Below are 22,316 nucleotides of genomic sequence, written 5' to 3'. Positions count from 1 at the left end.
TTCGGTTGGGGCCTTGGCATGGGCGCACTCTCTCTGTTTTCCCCCATATATGGGTATTCATTCCCTCCTCGCTGCATCACCTCCTCCAGGCCGGAATGGGGTGCAGTAGACAGGACACGGGATCAGGGTCCGGGACCTAGATTCTAATCCTGCCTTCGCACTTACTGCCTGAAGGACCGTGGACAAGTCCCCTCGCCATTCAGAGCCCCACGTCTGACAGCAGGGGAGTGGATGGGGTAATAATCGCTAACCCATGGGGCAGCCGTGAGAACGATATAAACAATATCCGGCACGAACTGTGTTCCAGTCATTGTCAAGGGCTGAGCATTATTTCCAGGGATCCCCCACTGCAACCTTATAATCATCCCTACTGCTAGAGATGCGAAAACTGAGGCTCGGAGAGGTTAAGCACCGAGGCCAAAGGCCACACAGCTTGCAAGGGGGGAAGCTCTCGTTTGAACCCAGGCAGCTACTACTTCACTACATTACTGGGCACAGGCACCAAGCACATCCAAGCTGGTCATCCACAGATGCCCCTTGACACTCTGTGGCCAACACTTCTTCCTTCTCTCCCAAGACCTGGCTCTGTACCCTGCTATGGCTGATTTCCCCCTGTGCCCATGTGGGTGGCAGGGACAGCCTGGGTGGCATAGGGGTGGCACGAACTGCTGGTTGCCAGGTTAATATTCATTGAGATTTGCGTTCAGATGCCCAGCCCAAGTGATGAAATGTGATTGGTCTAAATCAGTCATGGTAATCCTTTTCTCCTCTGCCAGTGATTAGCCGGACTGTGGCCAGATGACCCAGTTCCAACCAACAAGGGGCGGGGGGAAATTTCCCTCCTTGAATGAAGAGACTTGTGAGAAAAGAGTTCTCTCTCTCTCACACCTCCACCTTCCTTCCTGTTGATGATGTTCTTGCATGAAGATATGATGCCTGGAACCACGGCAACTGCCTTGTGTCCATGAGGCAACATCAGCTCAGGAGGGCAGAGCAGGAGGGTAGAGAGAACCTGGGCCTTCACCAATGCTGTTGAGTTGCTGTTCCTTCCTTGGAACTGACCATCTGATCAAGTAACACATGTATGTGTTGGTGATGCTATTATCTGGGATTGTGTTACGTGCAGCTAGGGTCGTTCTAACCGATACAAGGGATCATAATAAAAATAATAATAGGATGTATTTTATGAAGTAGATGTTCTGACATCTGTTTTACATGTAAGGAAGCTGAGGTTTAGAAAGGATACTGAATTTGCCCACTTAATATAGCTGCCCCTAGCAAGTAGCGGGAACGAAATTTACACCCAGGTGACTCGACATCTGCCCACCCAACCATCACAGAGTCCTGCCCTCAGGGAGAGCTGGGTTCGACTGGAAGGACATCAGAGAAAAAAGTGATTTCTACTCCTGTCTTCGATCTGTCTCCAAATTACCCCATATCTAACTACTCAGTGAGCACCTGTGTTGACATGTGTCCTGTCAGACAGATGATGTGTTTTAGAGCTGAAAGACAGAGACAACAGGACCAGGCCTGTGTGGGATGAAACCAGTCCTGCCCTTCACAGCTGTGTGCTTGTCATTAAGGATCCAGGATGGTCATCCAGGAAGTGGCACAGAATGTCACCAGAAGGAACACATCTTCTGCTTCCTCTGCTCTGTCTGGATCCTTCCAGGCCGGTTCAAGTGTCCCTTCCTCTGGGAAGTCTGCTCTGATTGTTCCCAGCAGAGCTGGGCCCCCAAACTATATGCTTTCCCACTTCTTATCAGGGACAATATTTTGAGCTACTTGTGTGCATACGCACCCCTCCATCCGACTGTGAGCACCTGGAGGGCCAGACTGTGTCTTAGACGCTGTGCCCCCTGGTGCCCAGCACAGTTCTGAGGGCCAAGGAGGCGTTGAGGAAATGCTTGCTAGTTTGACATGACATTCGGTGCTAACCACACACTACATAAGGATGGCTCGCCCTTGTTGGGATCATCCCCCATTGCCATACTACCGCACTCCCAAGAGCTCAACATAGGTCCTTGTCCACCAAAGGGAGCTTTTTCCACCAAAATTTGGGGTATTCGTTATGAGGCAGGTGGAGAAGCCAAGTAGTCATGTGAACCAGAGGAGGAACCCAGAACATCAGTCATGCCGGGAGGAGTTAGGACTTGACCTAGCCTGGAAATATATGCAAGGGTAAGTGGGGAGCCCCACATGAACAAAGGCACAGAGGTGGCCCCAAGAGTGAGGGTGTAAGGGACAGTAGGGGCTGGCTTCAGAGGGCCACCAGGCACCGTAGAAACGTCTGCTTTCTCCCCTGCTCCAGCCAGGTGACTCCACCTCGACCCAGGCCTGAAGAATATTCTAGAAGCTAGTGATGCCCTTTCCCTCTGGCCTTACTCTTCCCTGGAACATAATGGCTGGTGCTTGAAGAGCTTGGGGTTTCGAATGCATTTAGTAAAGCCAAGGAATCAAGAGTTTCTGGGGGCTGCCCTTAAGCGGTTCCTCTCTGTGGGTATTTTTAGTCACACTTTAATTTGGCAGCACGGAGCACTTTTGATTTCACATGATTAGTTAGAGCTTGTGTGTGCGCTGTTTTTCTTCTTCCCACCCGCCTGTCTCCCCCAAGGGGACTGGGTGTTGTTTTGACTTTTATGTGCTACAATAAAAACTTTCATTGTAGCAAAATGTTTGCTCGTCAAAATTAGCTTGGATAATTCCAAAGAATTGTTTCATCTTGGCTCCACAGGCACCGGGGATCTTTTTTACAAGACAAATTGGCCACCAGCCAGCTATCTCCGGGACAATTCCTCTGTAGTGTTCTTCCCCCTGGAATTTACCTTTCAAGAGGAAAGACCTGCCTTTGCTTTCCAGCAGCTTCTCCTCTGAATGCATGGCTGGGTTCACGTGCTCCGTGAGCGCGGGCAGAGCCTCGGCTGGGGGCGGGGACGGGGCGGGGGGGGGCGGGGGGGGGCTTGGCAATGCGGATTTTGGAATCGCAGACGTGAGAGAAAGCCCCGACCCAGACACATCACACGGCCAGGCACACAGCAGTGCATCCTCATAGACGCACAGATGGACCAGGCGCAGACGCCGCACACGAACAAGCTGACCCAGGGGCACGCGGGAGGATAGAGATGCAAAGGCACCCCCAGACCCCGCTCAGCCCCCTCCTGGTGGGGAAGGCTGGAGCAGCCCTCCCCGCACACCTGCAGGCGTCAGCAGGCGGGCCGGGCCGCAGAGACCCACCTGCGTCAGCAAGAGAGGCGGTCCGTGCTGCGCTGCCTCCTCACCGTGTCAGTTATCCCAGGGGCCAGGCTCGAAGGCCCTCCGCCCCAAGGAAGCCCTGATTGATGCTCTTGAGCCCCGAACCCGGGCCTGCAGCCTTCCATCTCGGCCTCTCTCCTCCCTGAGCTGAGATCTCCTAACCAAGGAGGCGGAGGAAGCCCATAGAAGCCTGAGGCCAGCAGACCTTTAGGTGGGAGTCGCTCAAGTGATCGGGGAGACCCCTGAAGCAGCGAGAGGAGCCAGCACGCAGCCTGAGGCAGCATGGGGGCGAGGAGCAGGGGGGCGCGGGGAAGGAGGTTCTAGAGGATGCTGGGCAGAGGCACTGTTTGGCTTTGGCCCTGGGATGGATCCTCAGAGTTGGCTCTCTGGGCTATTAAATGACAGAAACACTGCCCCTCCTACCCTCCCTTTCAGCAGTCCCCTCCTCCTTAGTCATCTCTCTACACTGAGTGGGTTTATAGCTAGACAATTCTGGGAAAGAGCCAATGTTAATATTCTCTGAACATCTATCATGCGCCAGGCCTTGTGCCTGGCATTTCAAATGCTTCAGTCCCAAACTCGATCATGCGAGGTCTATGTCTTTATCCCCATTTTGCAGATAGTAAAGGTAACCATAATAGCACTCAGCGTGGGCCCAAGAATAGTTGTTTTCTCTCTCTCCTGCATCTGATGGATGGATGCGAGGCCCAGAAAGATTCAGAAACTTGCCCAAGGTCACACAGCTCTTACTGAGGGGGCACGATCTGAGATCAGGATTGGCTCCAAAGCCAGTTCGTTGGCAGGCGTCTAGGAACCACCGCCCTGGGAACAAGGTTGCACGGTCAGGGCGTGAGATGGGGGTGCAAGGTGGGGGGGCAGACCCTTTGGGTTGCAGGGTGGCCTGCGCTGAGAGCCTGACCTAGGGACGCTGCTCCCGCGGGGGTCAGAGGGACAGGCAGAGTGGCATTTGGTTGGCAAGTTGGCTGATCTGTCTACACAGCTCTGACACAAAGCGTACCAGACAGGAACCCTTACCACTGCAAAGAGAATCCCTGGAAATGTTGCTCTTTTGTGGGGTGCTTGGGTGGCTCAGTCGGTTAGACATCTGCCTTCGGTTCAGGTCATGATTTCAGGGTCCTGGGATCAAGCCCCACATCGCGCTCCCTGCTCAGCGGGAGTCTGCTTCTCCCTCTGCCTCTGACCCTCCTCCCTGCTTATGCTCTCTCTCTCAAATAAATAAAACCTTTAAAAAAATAAAAATAAATAGAAATAAACGTTGCTCTTTTGCTCTCCCTGCCTGCCTGTGCACCAACCCCCCCCCCTCCCCGGCAAAGAAAACCCTCCCCACCAAATTATCTCCTTGGAGAAAAGGCACAGCCAACATCTTTAGGGGAAATTGGCCTTTGGGCCATGAATTCACTCTGTAAATTTTTATTAGCTGCCCACCCTGTTCCAGGCCCTGGGGATAGAGCAGAGAACAAAGCAGAGCTCCTGCCTTCCCGTGCTTGCTGGGGAGTCAGACAACAGTGAGTGAAACAGTGATGTCCAGCAATGAGGAAGGTAAGGAAGAAGACACACAAAGCCCGTGGGGTAACGGGAAGTGGGCGGAGGCGGCCGTCATGCAGGGAGGGCTGGAAGGGACCAAGGGTCAGAGACAGGAGGGCTGTGAGCAGTGAGCCCAGCAGTTGTCTGGGAAGGATGAGCCCAGGCCCAGCCATCGGGGTGAATGGAAGCCTGACACAGAAGCAGGCTTGGTGGCTTTAGGAAGGGGGTGTGGCACAGGAGCAGAGAGCAGTGGGGGGAGCCCACCAGAGACTGGGGCTCCTCCATGTCAGCCTTCATCTGTAAGCACCAGGGGCCACCAGGCAGGAAGTCAACTGCATCCTGCAGAGAATCAGGCCACTCTTCAGCTGCTGGTACTCTTCAATCTAGAGTTTCTGTGGCCAGAACTTTCGGTTCCCTGGCTTAGAGACGAAACCTTCCTTCTCTGTCCCCATGAGGAAACATGACGAAAGGGGCTTGCAGAAGCTTCCAGAAAACTCTTCCTACACTGCGGTGTGCCAGCCAGGGCTGAGGACCCAGCTGGGTCAAGGGCAAGAGCAAGACTTGGGATGGAGTCCCGTGGCTTCCCCTGCCCAACTGTGTGGCCTTGAGTGAATCGCTGGCCCTCTCTGAGCCCCCCAGCTTGCTCTAGTGTCAAATAGAGAGACGTTCTACCACAGAGCCACGGGGGTCAAATAAGCAACAGGAGTCAAAGTGCATCGTAATACGTAAGAATTCTGCACCTCTGCAAATTTTTACTTAAAATTGTTTCTCCCGTGTCAGGGGATGACATGCAGGGAACGGAGAAGGCTTCTCTGGAAGGGGCTCGGGCCTCCCTCCCTGTCCCTACCTCCCCATTCTCCCCAAGCTCTGATCAGGCCTCATCCAGGATCCTTCATTCTGAACAACTAGGAGGCTTCACCTAAACTCCAAGGCCCAGCCCACTGGTGTCCAATTTCTCACCCCGGATTTCTGCCCGGGCGTGTGCATCTGGCTCTCTCCAGGTTAGAAGCTGCAGCAGAAGAGCAAACCCATTGTGCTCTCTGAGTGGCACCTGGAAGGGACCCCAAGAATCCAGGCCAGGCTGACAGGACCCCCGCAGGCCTCTTCCTGTCCCCCCAGCAGCCTCATCTCCCCCTCACACCCCAATTTCAGCTTTGGTCAGTCTCCCCCTCTGCATTCATGAATTACTTTTTAAAAAGCCAAATGATTTTTAGAATTGATGTTGCTAACTCCCCTCATTTTCAGATCCTAAGGATGCATATCTACAGGTAAAAGAATAAATTACAAGCAAACATGAAGGAAATGGCCAATGGAAGAACTGATCATCAAGGAATTCTAAGGACCTAAAATTGACTTCTCTCTAATAAGACAAAAAGACCCTCTGGTGAGTCAGGGTGTGGGGACAGTCACACGTGGGGACCTGGGACTGGGCCCACAGAGCAGGCCTTTGCTTCAGAAGGAGGCTGCTGCCCCCTGAGGGCCTCCACCTGCTCCGGGGCCTCCTCCTGCCTCCGCCGGGGCCGACCCGAGCTCAGCTGGTGCCTTCTCCCTTCCGTTCCCGGAAGCACTGGCTGCGGACGGGTGCAGCCAGGGTCCGGGGAAGACGGAGCAGTGCTAATCAGCCCCTCTCTGGGCCTCGTCCGTAGGGAGAGCAGAAACCACTGCCCTGGCAGGGCTGCTCAGAGAAGTCAGGCTGAAATGTCACATCCCCAGCCAGGGCGGAGTCCCGGATGAGGACTCGGCGGTCCTCACTTCCCATCCAGGCTGTGTCCTGCGCTGGGCACCGGGGACACAAGATGGAGACACGGTCCTTGCCTCTGAGAAAGTCACTGTTCTGTCCTGCTCTGAAAACGGGCCATCTAGGTTCTGGGGGCTGGAGGCTATAATCTGGTTATTGTAGATAGTGCTGCTATAAATATCAGGATACATGTATCTCTTTGAAATAATATTTTGTAATATTTGGGTAAATACCTAGTAGTGCAATTGCTGGATCATAGGGTAGTTCTATTTTTAACTTTTTGTGAATGGGACTCTGTCATGGTGGAAGGAACCATGACAGAGAGAGGCTCTCTCTCTTTCTCTCTCTTTCTCTCTCTCTCTTCCTCCAGTCTCTGAAGGACTCAGGGCTCTTTACTCATAGCCAGAAGGTCCTTTTAGGCCCTGCAAGGCTGCTCGGAGGCTGCTTGGAGACCAGGACTCAGATAAGCAACCTCCTCCATGTTTGCTCCTCTTTGTCATCATTTACTGAGCATTTAATAGGTACCGATGTTCCGCTAAATGCTTTCCGTGTATTAATTCATTTAATCCTCCCGATGACCCTATGGGGTGAGTGTTATTGTTTATCTCTGTTCTATGGATGAGGAAGCTGAAGCACAGAGAGGCCAAGCATGTTACCCAAGGTCTCCCAGATGATCACTGGGAGAACTGCCATTTGAACCCGGGCAGTCTGGCTATCACGTCCGTCCGTGCTCAGAACCGCTCTCCTCTGCTGCGCAAAGTGGGGCAGTGTCTGAGTCTCTGGGGGCCACATGACCTTCCTAATGAGAGGAAGAAGAAGCCCATCCCTTCAGCTCAGAGACCAGCTGTGAGGTTCAGATGGACAAGTCCAGCACTGGGCCATGGGCATAAAGAGGGAAGCCGCCAACCTGCAGGGGACAGCGTGGTGGAGGCACACACGCTTGCACGTGTGGGTGGGTGGGTGTGCTTGCAGGGGTGATGCTCAGCTATCAGTGGGAGCCCTAAAGTAGGTCAAGGATCTGGCCCTGGGACTGTTTCTGGAGGACAAGAGCTGTGTGTGTCTTGCTCATCCCCTGATGCCTATCACAGGACACCTAGCTGTGTGGCCCTGGGCAAGTTACTTAACCTCTCTGTGCTTCCTAGTCGTCTTTTGTGAAATGGAGCCGGGTCTGGAGCCATGGGAGGATCCAATGACACAGTGAAAGAACTGGTAAGCAGTCTGTGCTGGCATCCCTTGTGCCCGCAGAGCATCCAGAAACACAAGAGACTGGCACCTGGGGTCCTCCTGGCTCACCGCCACCAGCAGATGGGACTTTGGATCCTAGAAACCAGAACCATCATCAAAAGAGAAGGTTAAAGGCACTGGAAACCCTGAAACCTGGGGAATGCTCTTTACCAAGAACACTTCATGAAAGTAATCATTGTTTTCTGAGAGAAGCGGCTCTCTAAAGGGCACTTGAAATACCTTACCACGAAATCCTCCAAGAACAATCACGGTGACTTGCTCTGCGGCCTGCCTCCGACAAGAGGACTCACAAACCTCGCTCCATCTGGATCTGGAGAGGGGAAGGGGGGGTCCAAGGCTGAGGACCGGGCCAACTCCTCCCATAGAGCTTGGCTTTAAGGCACTAAAGCTTCTATTTGTGAACGGATTTTAATACGTTGGTGTAAAAAAGTACAATATTCCGTCACAGAAGAAAAGAGATGGCATAGACACATAGTGCTTAGCATATACTAAGTCTCAAGAGATGTTAGCTATAATAATAATGATTATTTATGGGGCGCCTGGGTGGCTCAGTAGGTTAAGCAGCTGCTTTTGGCTCAGGTCATGATCCCAGAGTGCTGGGATCGAGTTCCGCATCAGGCTCCCTGCTCAGCAGGGAGTCTGCCTCTCCCTCTGCCTCTGCCCCTCTCCCTGATCATGTGTTCTCTCTCTCTCTCAAATAAATAAAATCTCTAAAAATAATAATTATGTATGTATTATAAGTATTATTTAGTTATAAATCTATAAATACAAGGACTATTTATTTACAATAATATTATCATGCAATAAAAATGAATGACGCCCCCTGGAAGAGTGCAAGGAGCGATCAGGTGACCCCCACGTTGGTCATCTTGGAGGCAAGACCAGGGCCTCAGAGGGGAAATGTAGCAAAGTGAGACTTGCCCAAGTTATGCAGAAAGTCAGGGACGGAGCTAGCCCTGCGGCCCTCCCCCCAGCCCCAAGAGCCATGACTGCACCCCATCCTGACCTCGGTGTCTCTGGGGAGGGGGTGACTCTCGTCAGTCACACCAGCGCCTCCCTCTGCCCTTGATCAGGGAGGTCTACCTGCATCAGTTCCACTGAGAGCCAGGAGAGACCCGGGCCTGCCTCGCTGGGAGGGACCCCGAGGCCACCAGAACATTCCCCGGGGGCCGCCTCCATTCTCCCCTCGTGCCCCTGGGGGGCAGCGACTTCCCTAAGGCCTCCATCTCAGAAGGGGCAGCAGCCTGCAGGGCCATGTGAATCAGGCAGGGTCTCTGGTCCCAAGACACCCCCACAGGGGCTTGGTGGCTGTGTTCCCAGAAGAGGCCTGGTCCCAGCACTCGCTTTCCCTGGACGAGCACTATCATGTTGAAATGAGAAAGAATATTCAAGTTCTGGAGCCAGTTCTGCTTTTCTGTTGGGCAGGAGGGGGCTGGGGAAAGTGTAGACAGAGGGGTGTTTAAAATCTATTTTTATTTGTATCCTGAACAGAGGGCCAACAGACGCCACTGGGTTTGAAACAGGGGGACCCACTTACTAGCTGCTTGAGCTTGAGAGGTCCTGCAAGCTCCCTGAGCCTCAGCTGCCTCCTCTGCACAGTGGGGTGATTGGGCGCTAGGCATGGAGATGCCTGTGTGAGCTGAGGCTTCCACATGCACTCAGCACAGACTTCCACGCACAGCGATGGCTGGGGAGTGGGGGTGGGGCAGCCGCTGTAACCATTTGCCCTGTGAAAGTCTGAAAGAATATTCTCCAGAATGGAAGGGGGGGCGGTGCTTATCACCGACGGGCAGGATTTCAGCCCCTCAAGCCCTGTTCTTTGCCTTTTCTTTCTGCTTATCTGCGTTTTCCAAATATTCCACGACGTTCCCGAATTCGTTGTCCTTTGAAAATGGTAATAAAGTGCAAAGCAAACGGGCCGCCGGGAGCGGTGTGGGGCAGACGGGAGCCGGGGAGCCGGGGAGCCGCCCCCCCCACCCCAGCCCCGGGGGCGCGGCGGGGGGCGACAACCCCCTCCCCGGCGGCCGCGCGGACCCCCCACCCCGGCGGGGCGGACCGGCGCTCGCTCACTCGGCTCGCGCCGGCGCGCACAATGCGAGCACACAATCATTCATTATAACTCAATTACAGTGATTAAAGCTGGTGGCATGCAGAGGCAGGAGGGAGTGTTGCCAACAAAATTTACACTCCGTGTCATCAGCGAGAGATAACAGCAGCTGACGCGGCCGCTCGCCTCCCCGGCCATCTGCTCAGCGCGGGGCCGCCGAGGGCCGAGGGCCACGAGCGAACGGCCACCGCGCACCACTGAGCCGCCGCCACGCTGCCGCCCGTCCCCCCCCCCCCGCCCCGCCCCGCCCCGCCCCGGCGGAGCGCGACCCGCACGACCCGGCCACGCGGCGGCCCAGAGGGGACACCCCCCCCAATCTGGAAGGGGTGGGGGGCGGCAATGGTGCTGACTGTTCTGGGGCTGTCTGGGTTTTGCCCCTGTGTTCCAGATGAGAAACTGAGGCACAGAGCGGGGGGATCCCGCAGGTAAGCCTGAAACAGAACCCAAACTCAGGCCTGCCCTAGCTCTCCTGGGGACCATGCACAGAGGGAGGCTGGGAAGTTGGGGGTCACTGGGGACTGCAGGCAGATGGGAGGAGCCAGGCTGAGGACTGAGACGCGGGAGGTCCCAGAAGGAGGCAAGGATGGTGACAGGAGGGCGCATGGAGGCAATGCAGGGGACACTGGGCACAGGGCAGGGCCTGGCGGGAGTGAGGGGGGCAGGATCAGCAGGTAGCAGACCCATGGTGAGCTCTGGGTGAGGTGACCAAGAGGGACAGGAGGGAAGGGGGAGGCAGAAGTCCATGACTGTGGTCTGTGCCACCATGAGGCAGAGGGGTCAGAGGACAGAGCCACCTTTCAACAGGCAGCAATGACACCAGGCATCCCAGAACACCAGGCCCCCAGCTTTGTCAGCCAGAGGAAACAGAACACCTGTGCATTGGCCCAGCAGGTTTGTTGATCCCTGATCTGGAAGCGTCTCCCTTCGGAGCCCCTGTGGACTGGTGGTGGGGTGAGGGGAATGAGCGATGTGGGAGGTGAAGAGAGGCTTAGGTCTCTCTTCCCCTGGTTATTCCTTACTCTCTCACCCAATACATTTTTCTGGGGATGCCCATCTCTGAGGCTGCAGTCACCATGGTAGCATCCGCACTGCTCCCTGCCTGACTCTCCCTCCCCCAAGCCCTGCCCAGTGCTGCAACTGGAGCTCATTTCCCATTGCTCAGATCCCACCGTAAGTGCCCTTTGCCAAATTGCCAGCGGCTCCTTGGCTTCCCCAGGACACTTCTTGACCCCTCAGGGGCTTTCCCTTGAGCCTCTGTCACATGCACCCCAGGGCCTTTGCACCTGCTAGCCCACAGATGTCCTGCCCCTCCTCCTCTAGCCCCCTCATCCCACTTGTCCTTCAGAGCCCAGCTGAAACATCCCCTCCTCCAGAAAGCCATCCCGACCTCCAGGCCAGGCGGGCACCCTTCCTCTGGGCTCCGACAGCCCCATGTCAGTGCCCTTGGAGCACTGACCATCTGGGACAGGTCTATTCCCTACCAACAACCCTGACAGCAACTTGGGGACAAGGCATGGGTCCAGTTCCTGTCTGAATTCTTGGGACTGACTGGATAGGTGCTGGATGTGGGTGGTGGGTGCATGGCCCAGGCACGAGCTGATAAAATGACTGCCTCGCGAGGACTGGCTCAGGAGAGCACAGAGCCAAGCCCACAGTGGGGCCAGAGATCAGTGTCCTCAGAGTGGACAGCAAGGGAGGGAAGGAGAAGGGACACAAGCTCCAGATACACCCCCAGCAAGGCCTTTCTCATATCCCCTGGGGTCCCCTCGGCCCCCGTGTCCAGGCCTGACAAGCCCACTATCCACTCCGCAGCCCTGGCTCCCAGGAGGGTCAGATGTGGCAGGATTGATGGCCCAGTGTCGACCTTGGAGATGCTGACCGCGGAGACCAGAGAGAGCAGAGATGGGGCTGTTACCTTCCCTCACCTGCACATCACCTGCCAGGCCACCTACAGCGTGGGCTGCGACCCACCCCAGATCACTGGGGGGCACAGTCCAAGAGCGTGGTTCAGGCCCGGCCACACACCCCTGCCCTAGAAGCACAGTCCCTGGAATTCCCCTGTGAAGAACCGAAAGAGGAAGCTGAGGAGAGGGGTCGGAAGCCGGGACCGGGTGGGGGAGTCTGCCATATGCAAAAGATGCTCAAAGTCCACAACCTGGTTTTAGTTTCAGTCCGGACTCGGGGCTGTGTGAGGTTATTCATTTGTTCATTCAGCGAACAGAGCTAAGGACACGGGAGGGTGGGGGGGCAAGGCTGACAATGGTCCCGCCTCTGAGGGACTTCCATTACAAGTCACTTGTGCTGGCTGGGCCTCAGTTTCCCCATCTGCATTGGGGGTATTAGACTAGCTCAGGGTTCCCAAAGTGGGGTATGGGGGAGGATATTTTATGTGAGCTAAGGAGGCATTAACAATCATTGACTCACAGCAGGGAAGTTATTTCTTTTCCTCTTCTCCGTCAAACATTCTGATGAGATCCGGGAGCTGAGGGGTCCTCACACCTCTCAAATACTGCCTCACCTCCCTTTTGGTAACAAAGAGGGAGTAACAAGGACTTGAGGCATAGCTAGCCCGCTTTGTTCTCATTGTATTTAGTAGCATGGAGATGTTTTTAAAGGTGGGCGATATCCATTTAGGATGATGATATAAAGTTTCCTTTGAAAATACTTATATTTAGGCTTAAAAAGTGAATTTATTTATTTATTTTTAAAGATTTTATTTATTTATTTGACAGAGATAGAGAGCACAAGTAGGTAGAGTGGCAGGCAGAGGGAGAAGCAGGCTCCCCGCTGAGCAGGGAGCCCGATGCAGGACTCAATCCCACGACCCTGGGAGCATGTCCTGAGCCGAAGGCAGACGCTTAACCGACTGAGCCACCCAGGCGCCCCAAAAGTGAATTTATTTAAAAGTCACTCAACAGGCTGGTGGGTTTAGTAAACCGGGGCAAATCTCCCTAGACAATAATTTACAAATAACTGACTTTCTTTGATCCTTGAGTCCAGGGGCTGCCCTTGCAAGGGTAGCCCTGCTCATGTTGGGGGGCAGGACTCCGACCTGACAGCTGTGACTCCTCGAACTGGGCCAGCAGGGGCAGGGGAGGAAGCCTCCCCCTGATAAAAATGTGATGGTGAGTTAACTGGTAGAATCTTGGGTAACATGGGTGCTTGGGGTTTCCCAGGGACTAGGGAGTGTGTCCCCAAACAAGCCTGAATGCAAATTACTTTCGTTGACAAACAAGCTGATCTCCGGAGTGCATGCACAACAGTTGATGTCTGTTTCGAGCTCTGCCTTGAGGGGCAGCCTCTCTGTGTTCTGAAAAGTGACTCGGGCCCACCAGCTCCCAGCCTCCTCCTTTCCCCTCTCACACTCGGTGCCTGCCCTCCTGCACATCCCTCAGGGGAGACACTTGGGGGTTCTCCAGGAGTAGACTGCGGCCCCAGCACAAAGATTTGCAAAATCTTCAGCCATCCAGGAACAAACCAGCTCAGCACTACAGAGAGGCAGGCAACTCAGGGACTAGTGCGTCTAAAATGCCTTTCCTTCTCTCAGCCTACATCCTTAAACAGCCAGGACAAACCTGATTTCTGGAAGCCTTCATGGATACTTCCCTTTCTGACCTTTGTAAAAGTTGCCCTATCCTCCCTTCTCACAACCCTCACAACATGCTCTCCAGGCCACTATTTATTAATAACATTGTTTTATCATTGTTACGATCATTTGAGTTTGTTTTCCCCACTCGGGTGCATTGCTTGAGGGCATGGACCATTTATCTCTATAACCCTTGTCCCTAGCCTCCAACACTGGGTATGCTCTGTCTGTTTCTATTGAATTCATGGATGGGTGAATAGTCTTGGCTTAAATTTCAGAGCTAGTTTTCAGATTCCTTGTTTTCCTTGAAAGCATCATTCTTTTAGGTATTCAGTAGCTATTTATTAAGTACCTAGCATGTGACAGTTACTCTGTTAGGAGCCAGGAATACAGAATGAATCAAACTTGATCTCTGCCCTCAGGAAGTTCACTGTCAGGTTGGAGAATGAGGCAAATAGCAAATGGGTAACAAGAGAAGGTTTTGAACGTCATTGTCACTTAGATGTAAACCACTCAGAATTTAATCCACTTTGTAAGAAAATTCAGATAGAAGATCAATGAGGTGAAGTAAAAACATGCAACCCTGAATTTGAATTAGAAGTATCAATAGATTTCATGATGTGTTTTATCTTTAACAAATGTAAACACACACACACACACACATACACACACAACTTCTTAGCTCTGCTACTAAAGGGATCTAAAAACAATGACCAATCCATTAGCACCAAGCACCCTTAGCCCCCAGATTATGGTCTCTAAATACCACTTCCCACTAAAAGGAACGAGGGCTCCTTGGAGACATGGCTGACTCCAGATCTAGGACAGAAAATGTACAAGATGAGTTAGGAACATTATCTTATATCAGAAAGCAATAAAGTTATCAAAGACTACCAAAGTCATATCAAAAAAACTCAGGAGGTATCTTGAAGAGGATGATTTGAGAAACAATAAGGATAACTCCACTTGACTGAAGCATATAAAATATGTTTAAATCCACAAGTTCATAATGTTATTTTTAGAAAAGAAAACCCTTATTGGTCAGCTGTTGAGAATACTAACTTACTACTTTAAAAACTGGCAAGTAAAGGAAATAAATCAAACATTTATCCTGCATTTAAACTATACTTCAAGATAATCATATGGTTGATGAGGGGCAGTTTCTCTTTACAGAAGCATTCAAGCAAATAGATGGAGGAGTGACAGAATTAAAATGTCACCATTTTGTAGCCCCTAATGAACTCATGAATCTAAACGATGATCATCAGTGACAGCTAATATATAAAAGGAGAAACATCTAGATAGTGTGTGCTTCCTCATGGATCATTGAAGTATTCTTGACAGACCCCCCCAAAAAAAATCAAGCCTTGAGTTAATCAAGCTGAGATCTAACAATTTAGCAATCAGCCAAATTCAGACTGTGAGAAGCTCTAAGGACAAATAATTTTGTTTCTTAATGAATAAGGGTATGTGTGTGTGTCTGTGTGTGTGTGTGTGAGAGAGAGAGAAAGAGAGAGAGAGAGAGCATAAGATGTGAAAGAGGAACCTAAAAGACGTATCAATTATAATTGCTTTGTATGGACCCTATTTGGATCCTAACAAACAATTTTTAAAAAAATTATGAGACAGGGCGCCTGGGTGGCTCAGTCGTTAAGTGTCTGCCTTCGGTTCAGGTCATGATCCCAGGGTCCTGGGATTGAGTCCCGCATCAGGCTACCTGCTCAGCTGGAAGCCTGCTTCTCCCTCTCCCACTCCCCTTGCTTGTGTTCCCTCTCTCTCTGTGTCTCTCTCTGTCAAATAAATAAAATCTTTAAAAAAAAGTTATGAGGCAATTGAGGAAAGTTGAGTACAGATTGGGAATTTGATGACATTGGAAATTATTGTTCATTTTTTAGGTGGGATTGTAGTATTGGTTATATTTTTAAAATAGATCTTACCTTGTGGAGATATTTAAATATTTACTAATTAAATGTTGAGATATCTGGGATTTGCTGCTTAATAGCCCACTGGTGGTGGTGGCCAGTAGAAATGGGTGGGGTAAGATAAAACAAGATTAGCCCTGAGTTGGTAACTGTTGAAGCTTGATTAATGGGCACAGAGAGATTCGCTGTACTGTTCTCTCTACTTTGTATCTGTTTGGCATGTCTCACAATGAAAAGCTAAACTAATTTAATTCATGTTGTCTCTGCGTGAGATAGTTGCCCTTGCACCCCTACAAGATCATTAGAATCACAAACATCGAGGCTGGAGAGGAGCCAAGGATTGCTTATCCAGCCTTCAAGCATCAGTCCATAGATGAGAAGACCAAGTTCTGGAGAGGCCCAGTGATACGGCTAAGATGACATGGTGACCTGAGGGCTTTGCTCCTCCACCACTGGGCTTGTTCACCCCCAACCCAGGCCCATCCCCCACCTCGTCCGATGAAAGGTGGTTTCTTATCAGGTCCTGAGTGGTCTGGCTTTCCTCATTTGATCTTTAATTATGAAATATTCCAAACACGGAGCAAAGATCAGAAAATAATATGACACTACTAAAAGTCACTACACAGATTTTAAAAATGTGAACAATTTAACATTTTCTTCAGATTTTTTTAAAGGTAATAAAATTAATAGGTATAGCTGGACTCCCACCTGACCCTCATTTCCCTTCCTCCCTCCCTCCCTTCCTTCCTTCCTTCCTTCCTTCCCTCCCCACAGATAACCATTGTCCTGGTGGCATGGTGTGTTCTTTCCACTCATGTTTTTATATTTTGATATATATACTCGAATTTAGAATTGTTTTATATTTATATTTGACATAGCAGTATCATATCATATATTTCCTTTTGTAACTTGCTCTGTTCACACAACATTGTGTTTTTGAGATTTATCCAAGTTGATACATAAAGATCTAGCTCATGTATTTTAATGCCCACATATAATTTCATTGTAGGAAAATGCATAGATTATTTTTCCTTATGCATTCCCCCAATAATGGACAGGTTATTTCTAGTTATTTCTGCTACTTCAAACAATGGGGCAATGAAAACCTCCACGTACATCTCTTTGTACTTGTGTTTTTTTGTTTTTGTTTTTGTTTTTTTTAAGATTTTATTTATTTATTTGACAGAGAGATAGAGAGAGAGCGCAAGTAGGCAGAGTGGCAGGCAGAGGGAGAGGGAGAAGCAGGCTCTCCGCTGAGCAGGGAGCCGGACGTGGGGCTCGATCCCAGGACCCTGGGATGATGACCTGAGCCGAAGGCAGCCACTCAACCGACTGAGCCACACAGGCGCCCCTGTACTTGTGTTTAAGAGCTTCTCTTGGGTATGTACCTGGAAGCTGAATTACCAGGTCATAGGGTTGTGTTGCTTCCACTTTGCCAACTATTGCCAAATGCTCTGCAAAGTGGTTGACGCCAGTCTGCTCCCACAAGCAGTGTTTGACAATGCTCCTCATTCCCCATCCTGGTGGAAGCTTTGTATTATTAAACTCATCAAAGACTTGCCAATCCGATGGGAATGAATTGTCCTGTTTCACTTTGTTTTTTGTTTTTGTTTCTTTAAATTTGCATCTCCCTGATAACTAGCGAAATGGGGCATTTTCCACATGTTTACTGGCCATTCATTTTCCCTCTCCTGAGAGTTGCTTGTTTCTGTCCTCTACCCATTTCTCTGGGTTGTTTGCTCTCATGTACTGACTTGGGAGAATTTATTACGTATTCCAGATACCACTTCTTTGTCAGGTAAGCATCCTGCATGTATATTTTTTCATGTCTTGTAAGTTTTTCATCTCTTGCTATGCAGGTGTTTAAAATTTTAATGCAATCAAGTTGACCTTTCCTTTTCTTCATTATAGCTTTCGCTTCCTGTGTCCTGTTCAATAATCCTTTCCCTCCTCACACCACTAAGGCTGCTCTCCAATATTTCATCCTACAAGTTTAAAGACTTTAATCCCACTAGAGTTTATTTTTGTGTAGTGTGTGAGGTAGAGATCCATCTTCCCTCCATAAATGTGGCCTATTGTCCTAGAATTATCTACTGATGCTTTTCTCCACTGACATATAATGCCACATTGGTCATACATAGTTGGATTCTTATTTATACAGGGGTCTATTTATGGACTTAATTCTGTTCCACTGGTCTGTTTGACTGTAGCTTTACAGTAAGTCTTGATTTCTGGAGGGCTAGTCCTCCTTTCTTATTCCTCTTTGAAATTATACTTGCTATTTTTTGGTCCTTTACTGTTCAGATAAATTTTAGTGTCAGCGTATGAAATTATATAGAAAACATCCTAGTTGGATTTTGTTTAACATTCCGTTACAGGTTTCTGGAAAAGACAGCATTTGAAATAAAATTGGATTTTCTCATCAATGAATATGGTATAACGTAGGATCCATGTAGGTCTTTTCAAAAATATTTCCTTCAATAAAATTTTATATTTTTCTTCATAAAGGTCTTGTGTAGCTTTGCTAAGATCAATTCATGGGTAAGTTTTCTTGCTACTGTAAATGCATTTTTTTCTTTATATTACATTCTTCTAATTGGTTATTGCTTATGAATAGGAAAGCTATTGATTAATGAATGTTGATCTTGGATCCAGCAACTTGACTAAACTCTCTTATTTGTTTTAATTGCTTATATATTTTCTATGTATATAGTCATATTATCTGCAACAAATAATTACAACTTTTTTTTTCATTTCACTCATTGTACCTTGTTTATTCTTTTATTTTGTCTTATTACATTGGCTAGAGCCCCCAGAACTATGTTGAATAGAAGCTGTAATAATGATTATTCTTGTTTTCTTGCTGACTTTAAACCAATGCTCCTAAAACTTAACCACTATCTATTATTGAGCCACTGGTCTGGTTTAGCTATCCATTGTCATATTAAAGCCATTTTCTTTTATTCCTAGTTTGGTACTTTAGGAAGAGTCATGACTGGGGATTGAATTTTGTAAAATGCCTCCTCTGCTCCTTTGATTGGTAAAACTAAGTCTTCCGGGTATGCTGGAAAATAATCTGTGCTTGGGGCACCTGGGTGGCTCAGTCATTAAGCGTCTGCCTTGGGTCCAGGTCATGATCCCAGGGTCCTGGGATCGAGCCCCGCATCGGGCTCCCTGCTCCGCGGGAAGCCTGCTTCTCCCTCTCCCACTCCCCCTGCTTGGGTTCCCTCTCTCACTGTGTCTCTATCAAATAAATAAAATCTTAAAAAAGAAAAGAATCTGTGCTCTTCAATAGTTGGTTATAGGGTTTGATGGCTGAAGCTTGCAAATTATGCTATTCAAATCTTCTATATCCTTATAAATTACTCTTGGCTTGATCTACCAGTTTCTGTTAGTGGGATGTCAAAGACTCCTGTTCCTCCTTGTAATTTTGTCAATTTTTGCTCTATGTAGTTTTGGGCTTTTGTTCTGAGCTTGGGACCTCCCTACTCTGCCTTTAAAGTTTTTAAATTTATGACATTAAAGGATTCCCCTCCCTCCCTTCCTTCCTTCCATTTTTCCAACCTTCCTTCCTTCCTCCCTTCCATCCTCCCTCCCTTCCTTTCTTCTTTCTTTTTCTTTCTAGGTAAGCTAGTAAATTTGTTTTAGTTTAATTTTATCCATGATGTCTCAGTGTCCACATGGTTAAAGGGAATCCTTATTAGCTTGCTGTTTCATTTGCCAGCACTGAAAATTCCAGACCTGCTTTTTTCAAACTGTGTAACCTATTGTCAGCACACGGTTGCATCAGGCAGCTATAATATCAAGGAGAGACAAAGGCTCCAGCCCCATCTGACTTTCATCCAGCCTCCACAGTCCAGGAGGTCCCAAGAGCCCGCTTCTGAGCCATCAACCCTGCCCTGTCTGATCTGCCTGGAAGAGAGCTGAGTCGGGGTCAGGGTGAGCGCACCGTGGAGTTTTCTGGGCCCCGACTAATGGTGACCTAATGGACACGAGCAAGGCCTGAGCTGGGCAGGGATGGAGTTGGGGAGGGGGCTTCTTATCTGTCACTTTCCCTCTTACGCTCTTCACTTTGAGATCACTGATCTCCTCCTCTGCCCTGGGATCAGCTCTTTCCCACCGCTGGCTGAGAAAGTTCTATATGGGTAAGCATTGTCTTATTGATTTTTGCATTCTAGCACCTAGAACCATGCCTGTCATATTAATTCTCACTACATAAATGTTGGTTGGATGGATGGGTGGATACAAGGATAGTTTGACAGATGGGTGGATGGATGGATAGATAGATGAGCGAGTGGGGAATGGATGGATGGATGGATGGATGGGTGAGTTCTAGGTTCTCAAGGGAGGAGGCAGGTTTCCATGGCTTTTCTTGGCTACCTCTTTCCATGAAGAATTTTTTCACCCGTAGTGTTGAAGGGGCAGGAGCCCTCATCCTCTGGAATCTAATCTTCCAAATATCAGTCCTGCCCTCCCTGAAAGTATGCTAGGGATTTAGGGGAGAGGGAGATGTGATTTGGGTGACTCATGGTGAGTCTCTTGCCCTTTCTGGGCCTAATTGTCCCATTCATAAAATTAAGAGCTCAGTAGAGAGACCTATTCAAATACAAAAGGTCCAATTTTAGTGTAATGTTTAAAAATGTTGCACAGGTACTGGAATAAAGTGCATTTTATATTGTTATCATAAGAAAAAGAAAGTGATGCATAACCATGCAAATTTTTAAAATATTAATGTTTGTTTGCTATACTTTACATTAAAAATAATGTTCATTTTCAAGCACTGCATTCTTAGAAAAAAAAAGTACACTCCATCATGATGAAATACTTGATGGCCAGGTTATACCATTTAGCATTCTTGCTAAGGATCTGTCCAGCTGCAGTATCCAGGGATCTGTAGCTCTGTACCTTCTCATAGATGCTAAAATTAGGAGAGTCACTGCCCATGTTGGGGTTGAGCAGCTTACGGGTGGGGAAAGGGGATAGAGAGAGGCCAGGAGGCCTGCGGCCTGGTCAGCTGTGGCTTGGGATGACCTGGACACTTGTACATAATCTGATGTGGACTAAAAGCATGAAAGCTGCCTTCTCACAACCATACCCTCCCCATTTTTAAAAACGGATCTCCTTGCTTTGAGCAATGGCAGAGTTGACAGAACTCCAGAAGTCAGCCCACTTCTTGGCTTCAATTACGAGCATCCAGATGCCCTGCTCCCAGAGAAATAGAATAATCTCAAGCCAGGACCACCCCGGGACCACTGAAGTCCTGGGAGCTGCCCTCCAGGGAAGCTGGTCTAGCTGGGCAGACGGACAGGTGTGGTGACATGTGGCCAATGCCAGGACTGACCGGGCCTGCGTTTCTGCAGGGTAAGGTTAGGGGTGACTTCGAAAATAGTATCAAGGCCTCCCTTCCCATTTGCTGTGAGTGGGCCCCTCGCCTTGGACTAGAAGAGCCCCTCACAAACGTACAGGTGCCGAGGAGTCAGCGAGGGGCTGTTAAAATGCAGATTCAGCGGCAGCAGGACTGAGATTCGAGGTTTCTAACAAGCTGGCTGGGAAGCAGAGCAGAGTGGTGGGTGAGAGGCGGAGGAGGGAGCACGCAATGGGACCATCTGCGTGGAGAGGCTTGGCGAGCCGTGTGAGGGACAATGGTGGTGACAACAGGCGGGAGGCAAGGCGCTTGCAGCTGGGGCCCGGGATGTGTCGCCAGCAGCGCGGACAGTCAAATTTGGGGCTCTATGGTCTCCCCACCCTCGACTGGGAGCCTCCGGGGTTAGGACCAGATTTCGGTCGGCTCTACATCCTTGCCTGTGCCCAGGACATCTGGGTACAACAGCCTTCCAGAGGTTGTTTCCCCCTCCTCGGAAATGGTCGTAACCACCTCTGCCAGGGCAAGACTGTAGGTGAGCCTTCTCTGATAGACATGCTGCTTGTCCTCTCCCTGAGGCCTACAAGCCCAACTCCTATCTTAGCACCGGTAGGCAATCCCCAGGCGGGTCCTGGGCACATGCACAATCTTCTGGCCAGAGCCCATCAGCTGGCCCTCTATCCCTCTGCTTCAATGCATCAGCATGGACAGAGTATGATGTTCTACTGAAGTCCATGCAACCAATACAGAGCTATTGTCCACACATTGGCCCCAGATCGGCATTCCTCCTCCTACCTGCTCTACCTGCTGGAAGCTTCTCTAGAAGCCTGAGCGGACGTCCCTCTCCAGCTGGACAATCCCTCTGTGCATGCAGTCCAGCTGTCCTTTCTAGGCTAATAGACTGCTTTATTCTCCTTTTTAAAAACGTCGTTATTCCCTCTTTTGTGTAAAACGACAGTGGATTTAGTGGATTTAGAAGGACTTTGACCAAATACGGAGTTGGAAACCATGTCAGTCCCCAGCTTTAGCAGAGGTCTCTACTGGGTGCAGGAAATCCCAGAGCCTAGGAAGCACCCTAGCCCAGCCCTGCCTCGAGGGTACTGGCCAGCACGTCCTATCCTACCCCTTCTGCAAAATCCCCCCTCCAAACGCCTTTACCCACAGCTTTGTGAACCGGAGACTGAGGTCCCCCGTGTGACATCTAACTTGAGACATAAGATGGTGAAGGCTTTCAGAGTCCAGATGTTCATAGACATTTTACACTTGAAGTTCTTCGCATTTCATTTTTTGCCAAAACGTCTTGCATGGACGACTGTCTAGTAAGAATCTGGTGTAAATCCTCGGTCCTCCCCTCGGGGAACTTTATCCTGCATGCGCATCCAGAGGAAATCCCGGCTCCCACCCACCACTCCCCAGTGTGGAGACGGGAAGGCAGCCTGGGGAAGGCAGGGAGAACACTCCCCCTCACCGTCCTGCGAGATCAGACTTTTAGGGGTTGGGGGCAGCGCGGGAAGTGCTTTGAAATGACAAGAGCTCCTGTCTAGGGATGACAAGGGAAA

General features: G+C 50.0%; 1 long non-coding RNA gene across 1 annotated transcript in view; it reads right to left on the bottom strand.

Moving 5' to 3' along the window:
• LOC144382879 (uncharacterized) overlaps positions 1 to 22,316 on the bottom strand; it is a 1,041,026-nt gene that overhangs the window by 618,696 nt on the left and 400,014 nt on the right. The window lies entirely within an intron of this gene.

Source organism: Halichoerus grypus, chromosome 8 (assembly GCF_964656455.1).
Source record: "Halichoerus grypus chromosome 8, mHalGry1.hap1.1, whole genome shotgun sequence".
NCBI lineage: Eukaryota > Metazoa > Chordata > Mammalia > Carnivora > Phocidae > Halichoerus > Halichoerus grypus.
This window is presented reverse-complemented; position numbering and strand designations above follow the sequence as displayed.